This window comes from Delphinus delphis, chromosome 8 (genome assembly GCF_949987515.2).
Source record: "Delphinus delphis chromosome 8, mDelDel1.2, whole genome shotgun sequence".
Lineage (NCBI taxonomy): Eukaryota > Metazoa > Chordata > Mammalia > Artiodactyla > Delphinidae > Delphinus > Delphinus delphis.
This window is the reverse complement of record NC_082690.1, coordinates 96,121,453-96,131,725: the sequence shown is the minus strand read 5'-3', so window position 1 is coordinate 96,131,725 and position 10,273 is coordinate 96,121,453.

Here is a 10,273-nt window from a genome sequence, read left to right as displayed (position 1 = left end):
ACCCTTCACTGCCCACACTGCAGCTCTTTCTCATCTTTGCTTTTCTTCCACTGTTTCATCTTTACCTTGCATAGGTGTTTCTTGCTTTTCAACAGATAAGTTCTTTTAAATGTTGCAGAGCTTTTATGCATCGAATCATATCATAAAGTGTGTCTTCCCTCCCTAGGGGAGTTGGCTCTTTAGGTCCTTAAATTTACAGAACTGTACTTTAAAAGGGGCTTTACACATTTCCTTTGATCCCCCAAAGAGTCCCGGAGGACGGCAGGGCGGGCAGTGAAATGACCCCTGACAGAGAGTGGCAGAGCTAGACCTGTCTCGTGTCTGCCTTCCGGTGGGAAGCCTCTGTCTGTCCCACTCAATCCCTGAATTCCTTGTTAGATTAAATACTCGACTTGGAAACTGGATCGCTTAGATCTAGTTTTGTGTTTTCCAAAGCATGTTCCATAGAACATTGGTCCTGAGAAACCTGCTGTGACAAAAGGGTTCCCTGGTGGTAAAAAAAAAAAAAAAAAAGTTTGGGAAATGCTGCATTCTATCTCTCCCTCTCAGAAATTTGCCATATACATTAGTGTATTAGGGACTCTGGGAAGTCCTGCTAGAAACACCTGCTTGACTCTGCTTTTCCAAAACTTATTTGACCAGAGAATTCTTTATTTCTGGTAAATACCTGCTCTTTGGAACACATGATAGGAAATGTTGGTCTAGTTTATTTTCTGTGTTGATTTGGGTTTGTCACCTCTCATGTTTATGTGAGGCCCCCTGCCACACTTCCCTCACTGGGCACCCTGGCTTCCCTGTTCTCGGCCGGGCACAAGAGGCTGGAGCTGTTTTCTCTGGCTCCTTAAGTAGAAGGGACAAGAGCAAGGACGGCTCACGGCGGGGCTGGGCAGAGTGGCCTGGAAAAGCTCAGGAGACTACGTGGGACAGGAGGCCGGTGGAGGTGAGACCAAGCCGGAGCATAGATGAGGAAGTAGACCCTGTGCGTGAGGAGGGAGGCCCTGAGGGTCTGTCTGGGGTCTCTGGTCTCGGGCATTGTTCCACGCCCTGCACCTGACTGTGGCCTTCCTGCTACCTCCCCATCTGCTGAGCATTCTCCACCAGCATCCATCGTTCTCTCTGGAGCTGTTAGAGGTGACCTAGGGGTTGTCCTCTCCTCTTCTCCTTGTCTCCATTACTCCAACCATAGCTTGGATTTCTTCCTTTCACCCCTTGACTGGCCCCCTGGGCTGAGGTGCTGTGAGAAGTGGGCTTTCCAGCCACCTTCTTGCCTTTGATTACACTGTTGTCCTCTCCACCTGCAGTGGTCCACCCACTGCATCTTGTTCTTTGAGGCTCAGTCCTGTGTTCACCTCCGCAGTGCCTTATGCAGAGCAGGGCCTCCCCAGGCACCTGGTGAATGATGGGGAGTGGTACTCACCTTGTCTGTGGCCCTCAGAAGTGATTCCAGCACTGGCTATCCAGTCCACCACAGGGAGGACAGGATGGGTGTTCCATCTCTGCGATGCAGCATGAATGCAACATGAAAATCAAGCAACCCTCTGCTCTAGCCCTTTAATGCCTTGTCAGCACTTACGTCAACCGGACACAAGGCTTCCTCATGGTAATGTCTGCCCGGCTCTTCCCCGGGCACCTGCAGTTGGCTTTTGGGCTGCAAGGGCAGGAGTCCCTTTCCCCTGATGACTTATGATGGTCAACGCACTTGTTCCTCCCCGCCTGATGCCTCCACAACCTCAGCCTGGCCATTCATTGCAACGTGCGAGAGGGCAGCACAGAGTCCTGGATGTGAAGCCAGGCAGTTTGGCTTTGCAGAAGCTACTTTGTGCCTCTCTGGGCCTCAGGTTATTAATTGCCCAAATAAGGGAGACTAGTGCTTTCCTCACAGGGATCTAGTGAGGGTGAAGCGTGGCAATAGATACAAAAAGTACTTTATAAACTTTAATAAAATAAAGATAGCTTGTCAATTCCCTCCCAGTGGGAACGGAGGAGGCCACCCGGCAGGGTTTCCAGGCGAATGGACTGATGGCACCTAGCCATCGTAGGTGCTGGTAAGGCGAACTTCCTTCTATTGCTCTTACAAAATCTTCCTCTCACTTGCTGCTGGTCACCAGAAAACCCTGCGCTCAGCCACGTCGGCCTCCGACCCGAGCCAGCCTCTGCCTCCTGTGTGTTCTTTGCCTGAAAGCACAGCAGGATTCTGCCCCAGCTTCTGCCCTCCGGAAGCACGGTACGGCTACGTCTAGGGCAGCGCCTGCCCCCTTGGACAGTGACCTCCCCAGGGGTGGGATTGTGACACCACCCCCAGCTGGGTGTTTCCTGTGTGTTGAATGAGTGAGTGATTCATCTGGAAAAACCAGTGCCTACTTCCTGCCTGGACCCAGGTTCTTCTTTGTCACCCCTGGGACTCCCAGAGCCACAGCCCAGGCTCTTCTCAGGGAAGCAGTCTACGACTGTGTGGGGCACAGCAGGATTTTCAGTCCAGCCTCATCCCCACATCTTACCCTTGGGACCCCTCTTGTGGGAGCCCTGTCTTCCCTCCCTCCCTCCTTCTCTCCCTCTCTCCTTCCCTCCTCCCGCTGGATTCTATTTCTGGGCAAAGAATGTGACCTTAGGTCAGCACAGGGCAACTAGCCCCCCTCTGCAGGCAGGCCCAGCCCTGGGGGCTGGGGGTACCATGGCAGTGTGGGTGAGTAAGTGCTGTTTGGAGAACTGTAGCTTGGGTGGGTTTAGCTGGAGCCTCGGGGGGACAATCACCCTAATGCTGGCATTTGGAACTGTGTCTTTTCTGTCTCCCTGAGATGTAGGGGGTGGTGGTTGGCATGGTCAATAGTCAGACGGGCGTGTTCGCAGTCCTGTGTGCAGGACAGGACGGTCCCTGGGACAGGACGGTCTCTCACCATCCGAGTCTCAGGCTGGGGTTCCCTAAGCACCAAAGGATGGACAGATGGCAGAATCTGCTGGTCCAGACGAGTGCCCCGCTTTGGGGTCAGTTGGAAGAACTCACTGAGTCATGTCAACCTCGCATTCCGAGGTCACGTCTGGGGTTCATTTGGGGTCAGTTGGAAGAACTCGCTGAGTCATGTCAACCTCGCATTCCGAGGTCACATCTGGGGTTCACTTGGCAGTTACGGTCGCTGCCTACTCTCAGCTTGGTTCTGATCTAGGTCCTGGGTTTACAGATACGAGTAAGCTAGGGCTCTGACCTCAAGGTGCTCCCAGTCTAGCAGGAAAGGCAGATGCATAGACGTTTAAAAGCAAAACGGTAATGGATGGGGATGTGAAAAGTACGTTGGATTCCCCTTTCATGGGAAGGAGCTGGGAGCAAACGGCTTGGCAGGGGAGGTGACCTGAAGTGAGACATCAAGCCTGAGTAGCTGCTCTCCAGACAGATGAGGGCGAGGTAGGGAGGCTGGGTCTGAACTGTCTCCTCTGCGAAGGGGAAGGTGTCAGGCCAGACCGTGGTGCTGGGGGTGGCACGAGGTGGGGGGGGGGGCTGGGGCAGGAGGTGGTGTGGAAGAGCAGGGGCCCAGCACAGACTCGCCCTGACTGAGGGATCGGAGATCAGCCCGATCCGTCAGAATCAGCCCCGGGTCGGAACAGGTGCCAAGGTCACCGCTGAAAGCCAGAGTGCTTCAAGGCAGTGGTTTAAAAAGGCAGGTGGAGGGTGAGGACTTGCCAAGTTTTATGCAGATCTCTGGGCAGCTTAGCCTGTTAAAGGGGACTTTGGATTTGGCCCCCTGGGGAACCGTCAGCCCATCAACAGCCCCCGAGGTCACTGTGCTGTCCCGGAGCATGGGAACAGGGCAAACCAGACAGGAGGCAGCCCACCCCGCCCTGAAGGAGTGTGCCCTGAGAGCTGCCCCCTGTCTCTTGCCTCAGGGGGACCCGATGTGGAGGGGCCGCAAGGTTGCTGAGGGAGTGGTGAGAGCTGGGATTGGTTGAGAGGCTCCCAGAATGTCCTTCTGGGCTGGACTCTGGCCTGTCACCAGGCCCCCTAGTTCTCTGGTCCCATGCAGAGGGTGCTGACAATTCTCTCTGCGTGACCTTTACAATCTTCCCTCTTGTCAAGGTTCATTTATTTTCTTTTTTCCTCCTCATAAGACAGAGTTGATATAAGGACTCCAACTCGTGGTGCTGTAGGGTGCATGCGTGTGCGTGTGCGCGGGCGCGCGCGCGCGCGTATGTGTTTCCCACCCCCAGGTTTGATCGGTCTTCTGATTTCCTTCCAGCCTCCCTCGCAGTCACCTGAGCCTCGCTCTCCTGCTCAGCTCCTGCTAGGCTGCCTCTGCCCTTATCTGCTGCTTGCAGCTGTCCCTGGGGACTCAGGCCCCCTCTTTCCCCCCTTTCCTCCACTCTCCACTTCTGGCTCCAAAGGCTTTGTGCATCTCCAAGCAAGGCTTGAAGTCCCGTTCCAGAAGCCCAGATTTGTTTGTTTGTTTGTTTGTTTGCAAGCTCGAGCAGACATGACATTGATGGGGTGTGTGTGTGTGTGTGCGCCAATAACTGAGGGGAGGAGGAGGTGGTGAGGGGCTCAGGCAGTCTCAAAGCCATAATAATAATAATAGCTGACATGTGCTGAGTGTCTACTCTGTGCTTGTTACTTTAAATCCTTTATTTAATACATTCATTTCCCTTACTCGTCTCAACAATCCAAGGAAGTATGCACCATTCCTGTCCCCATTTAAAATGGGGACCCAGAGAGGGGGTGAGAGGCACCAGCTGTTTCACTGCTTCCTTGGTGGGAGACCTCGCTCCCTCAGGAGAACAACTCTCTAAAGGCCAACTGGGGAATCCCTCTGCTCCAGCCAGGACTGACCCAGAGAACCACGTCTGGTGAGGAGGACTCTGGACCAGGCTGAGGGGTCTTGGGTAGAAGTTGCTTCTTGGTGTCTTGTTCAAGGTCCTAGTCAGAAAGTTGTTCTTCTGGCTGAACTGAAACCCTCCCTACCCCCAATGCACCCCTGTGTTACAGGGAGTGTCCTCTAGAGTTGGGCAGTGCAAGGAAGTGGGGTCAGCATTTCCTCTGTTACCACCCCACCTCCTCAGTGGGTTGAAGCAGGGGTCTGGACCCCAGAAACCTTTCCCAGGGACCCTATTTCAATGTTCTTCCTTTGGGTCCCACGATCCTAACGTTCTCCCTCTGCCCCCAGAGCTAGACCCTGGGCCTGGGGCTCTCCATCCCCCTCTCCTCTCTCACGACCCCTGCTTTGTGACAGTCCTTACCGCTCTAAGGAGTGGGATAGGGAACTCGGTACCCTGGTATGTGTCTCTTTGCTCTTTTCACAGCCTGACTCAGCCGCAGCCTGGAAGATTTTGCCCTTTAAAGAGATGTCTCTCTTTTAGAGGCTGAGGAACTAATCATTAATGTAAAGAGAGCCTTCTAGAACAGATGTATTTTGGGCCTGCCTGGAAAATAGTTGAGCAGCAGTGGTTGAACCACTTTGGAGGGGAGCAGAGGTAACTCACCTCCAGGGGAGGTTTTTCTGGAATGCCCAGAAAGCCAGATGGGCTGGTTGCCATAACTCTGGTGTCTCCCCACCTGCCTCTCAGGCTGGGGGGGCGGGTGGGAGTGGTGGTTTAGGCCCCGTGAGAGCCTCCCACAGGCTAGGCAGTCAGTAATGCCTGATGCGTCATTACAGGGGACTTTTGGAGACAGCATTTCTGGCATGGATTTGAACAGGGTGAGTGGGTAAGGGGGAGAGGGGGCTGTTTTAGGGTCTGGGGAGACCCTCTCACCCCAGAGAAGGGACTGCCTGCAGCTCTCACTTGCCAAAGAATGATCTTGGGTGGCAGGAAGTTTCTTACCCACAAAGCCTGGCCAGGTGCAGCCAATGACCTGGGGAGGCGTCCTGGGTGGGGATGTACTGAGTGGTCACAATAGTGCCGGGGAACAGCAGCCCTGGGAGCCGGGGCTTTGGGTACCCATCCCAGCGCCGCGCTGACTGCCCTCTTGGAGGCTTGGTGCTCACCTGTAAAACAGAGGTGTTTTGTCCCACCTTCTTGCTGCCTCTGAGGATGTTCTGAGGGTGACATGAGCTACTGATGTGATGCTCAGAGCAGACTTGGGCCAAGAGACATGGGGTCTGCAGGGGAGCCCCTTTCCTGGCAGAATGAACTCCTTTCTCTGTGTTCCAGGGTGTTCCATTTCCCCTTAGTTCCACCATTATCACCATGTGGCCTGGTCCCTTACTTTCTGGCTTGTCTCCGCTCTGCCCCACGATGCTGGAATGTGAGCTCATTCAGGACCAGGCTGCTGTGTGTTTACTGTTATCGCTCCTAGGCCTGGCATAAGGCCTGTACAGGAGGTCGTCCTTAATGTCCCCAAGTGAAGGCTGCAGACGTCACAGACCCTGCCTCCTACAAGGATTTGATCCTGGAGGGATGGAGGTGGAGCGCTGCTGCCCATCAGCGTGTTAACAGGCCATAAAGAGCCCAGGCTGGGTCACCTGTATGATCCTTACAGATAGGGAAAATGGGGCTCAGAGGTTCAGTGACTTGCCCAGAGCAACTCAGCTTCCAGGCCAGACCGGCCCAGGTCAGCCCCAGCCGCAAGGGTCTGATGCCTGTGCAGCGTGTGTGTGTGGGTGTGTGTGCAGGCCCTGTCTGCTGGGGTTGCAAAGCTGGGGGGACCTGGTAAGATAAGGAAAGCCAGGTAGGTGATGCTGAGATGCTGCCCTGACACCTGTCCCACCTGAAGCCCCACCATCTTCGTCTTGGTGTTCTTCCTTGTGGTAACTCTTGGAGACCTGGAGATGGGCCTGGGGCCATCCTTCCTGCCTCTCGGCCCTGAGACCTGAAAACCAGGTTTCCAAGCCCGCCATCCTGGGCTCCTCCTCAGCTGTCAATACTCTGAACTGTTGTGATGACCCTGGCGCAGGGAGGGACCCGGAAGGGACCTGGAGCCCTGGCGGGGACGGGCCCTCCCCCTCGGTCACCCCCTTCTGCGAGGCGCTTTACGAACGTCCACAGAGCTCTGCTTAGATGCTGCTGCTTGGTGGGTGAGGAGTGGGTCCTGCCAAGACGCGCCTGCTCTGCTCCAGGCTCCGTGCTCTGGCTCCTCTGCATCTCGTCTCCCCTCACAATAATCCGGACGGGGACATGTCATTTTGTAGATGAAGAAACTGAGGCACAAAGAGATGAAGTTACTTGCCGGCAGTGTTATGGCCAGGAAGTGGCAGAGCTGGGATCCGGAGCCAGGACTCTAAACCAAGCTGGTCCTTTCCGAGCGGGACATGATGAGCGGCAGTGAGCGAAAGCCTCACGTTCCTCCGAGGAGGGCTGCCCCTCACTGCCCGCCTGCAGCCAGGTCGGGCAGGTGTTCCGGCCACACCTGTTGGCCTCCCTGGGCCTGGGCCTCCCTGGGTTTGCTTGGAGGCACCGGGGAAAGGAACGTACGAGAAAACAATAGTAGAGTGAGGAGCAGTGGGCAGGGCGGGGACCTGGGCAGCCGCCCTCAGCTGGAGGGCGTGGCACCCACCCTCTTCAGGGGCTGGTAGGGGGCTGGGCTCTCTGAGGTGAGCAGCTTCTCCGCAGCTCCGGCCCTGGCCCAGCCTCCAGGCTCTCAGGCCACAGTGGGCCCTGGATGGTCCACGGTGGATCCCAGCCATGAACTTTTCCCAGCTGGGCAGCCACAGCCAGTTGCAGTGTGGCTGGGTTCGAGGAGGGGAGACAGGCTGGAGACGGGTGGGGAGAGTGGAGAGAGGCCGTTTGACTTTGGAACTAAATGCTCTGAAGCGATGGATATAATGGCTTGGGAATTGACAACTCAGGCACTCTTTTATCGTTTGCTTTAATTTCACTTACTTTTTGAAGAAGTAATACACTCTTATGGGTTAAGAAAGGGGTATATGGTGGAAAGTCTTCCTCCAGCCTGTGGCCAGCCATGGGGCTCCTCTTCCCAGAGGCAATCGTGGTGACTGTGTGTCTGTCCAGAGATAATCTAATGTAAGCATGCAAACAGATTTGTACAGACAGTATTTTAAAACATGTGTTTGTGTATACCTGGAAACTAATGTTTTGCACATCACCATTTTTCACTTAACAGTGTATCTTGGTGATCTATTAATGTATTAGTATACAAAAAGTTTCCCTCGTCTTTCATTATGGCTGGGTAATATTCCATTCTATGGACGTACTGTCATTTTTTTTACTTAAATATAATTTACATATAGCAATTTATATACAGCAAAATGCACAAATCTTCAGTGGACAGCACAATGAAAGTGTGTGTGTACACCCATGTGACCACCAACCAGAGAGAGAACTTTGCACTACCCTGGAGAGTTCCCTTATGCCCCTTCCCAGTTAATACCCCTGTCAGGGACTTACCATTATTCTGACTTCCATAACCCCACCTCAGGTTCCTTATCTTAAAATGGGGGGTCATGTTGGAACTGACTCACTTGGTTGTTGTGGGGATAATGAAGGTACCTAGTATAGTGCCTTGCACATAGCAATTGTCTGACAAAGGATGGATATCAGGATTGTTATAAATAAGTCCCTGGTCAGTGTTCTTTCTCCTGCCTCTGCCTGGGCTCTCCAGTTACCTCCAGATTCTCTCTCTCTCTCTCTCTCACACACAGACACACACTCTCTCTCTCTCTCTCACTCACACACTGTCTAGCCACCGAGATAGACCAAGAGGGTCATTGTGCAAAGCCCAGGCTGCGTGAATGGCTCCATTGTTTCTGGGCTGACTTCTCAGAGCCAGCCGGTGCAGCACTGACCAGGGCTGGGCTGTCCAGTGGGAGGTGCCCACGGGCCCCTGGCCAAGGGCTGACCACACCTGGCAGAACACTCCCTTCCTCTCCTTCCCCAGAGGGAGGAGGGAAAGAGCAACGTTTTGGCCTGGGGCTGGGCAAGGGGAGCCCAGAGGACACCTCCCCTTCTCCGCTCAGCCTCCTGGCTCCCGAACACCAGGGGCTGGGGTGCCTGCAGGTGGCGGACTCTGAGCTGCACCTCGGAGCCCAGAGGCTGGGGACAGATGAGGCGTGGGGAACAGGTGAGAAAAGGGAAGTGGACGCTGAGTGCTTACTTATCCCTTCTCCCCTCCTGGGCTCAATGGATGTGGACAGCCTGGGGGTCTGGAGGAAGTGGCCCATAGGGAACACCCAGAAGCAGCACCCCCTCCAGGCAGCTCACACCCTGGGAACTGGCCCAGGAGGCAGGCCTCCTGGTTGCCTCCGGCCCAGACTCCCCAGGGTGGGACTTCATACTGGCGTGAAAGGTGAATCTTTACCCCTCCTGAGCTTCTCCAAGATTCCTCAGAGGTGAGGCCTACGGGCAGCCCTGGCATCTATCTCCTGACCCTTCACCCTCTAATGTCCACCTATGACATCCAGTGCGGTGCCCACTCTCACCCTGCTTGTTACCATCTGCCAGCAGAGAACGTGCCAGAAGGGCTTCTACCTTCTCAGCACCAGCCAGGGCTGGGGAAGGGATTGCCTCGGGGACCAACATGAGGCGAGTGCCCATGAGCAAGAGGTAATGAGGGGGTGTGAGGAGCGACAGGAAAGAGGCTGGCCTGGAGGCAAGTGAGGGGATTGGGGGACCTGGCGAGTCGGGGACAAGGGTTTACCAGACAAGGATCCAGGCTTCCTGAGGGCTCTTCCTGCCTCAAGAGACCAGACGGGACTTTCCTGGCCACGCGAGGCAGCCCGTGTCCCTAGAGTCTGGGCCAGGGCCTTGGTGGCCTCCCGTAGTCCCAGGACATGCCATTATTTACTTTTTGGGCCCCGACACTGTCCCTTCTTCCCTATCCCTGCCACTTGGGCACATGCCCCACAGAGCTTGGGCCTCTACCTGTATGTTGCTCGGTTCCGAGCTGGACCATACACCCTGGACTGAACTGTCTTATCCCGGGGCTGAGGCTTCGGTAGGCACGAGTACAGGAGGGAGCCCAGCCCTGCTAGGAGCCTGTCTTACCTGGTGAGCCTCTCTTGCCATGGTAACAGCCCTGCTGAGGCCTGGGAATTACCCAGGCTGGGGGGTTTTAATTGCAGCCCACCATCCTGTTCTGTCCACTCCCAGCTCCCAACACCTCCCCAGCCCCAGGGCCTATTCACTGTACACTATTTTTACATCAGACACAGCGAATGCGGCCCATCTTAGGCCTTGTCTGCCTTTGGTCAGTCTGTCCATCTCCTCCATGGCTCTGTGGCCGGCTGCCTCGGGGTTTGCCCTGGGTGGGGAGACTGAGGTGGAAGTCTTCTCCAGATGAGCACAGGCTATGGGCCTGCATCTCCACCCTGCCAGCAGGTAAGCTCTCGGAAGCACC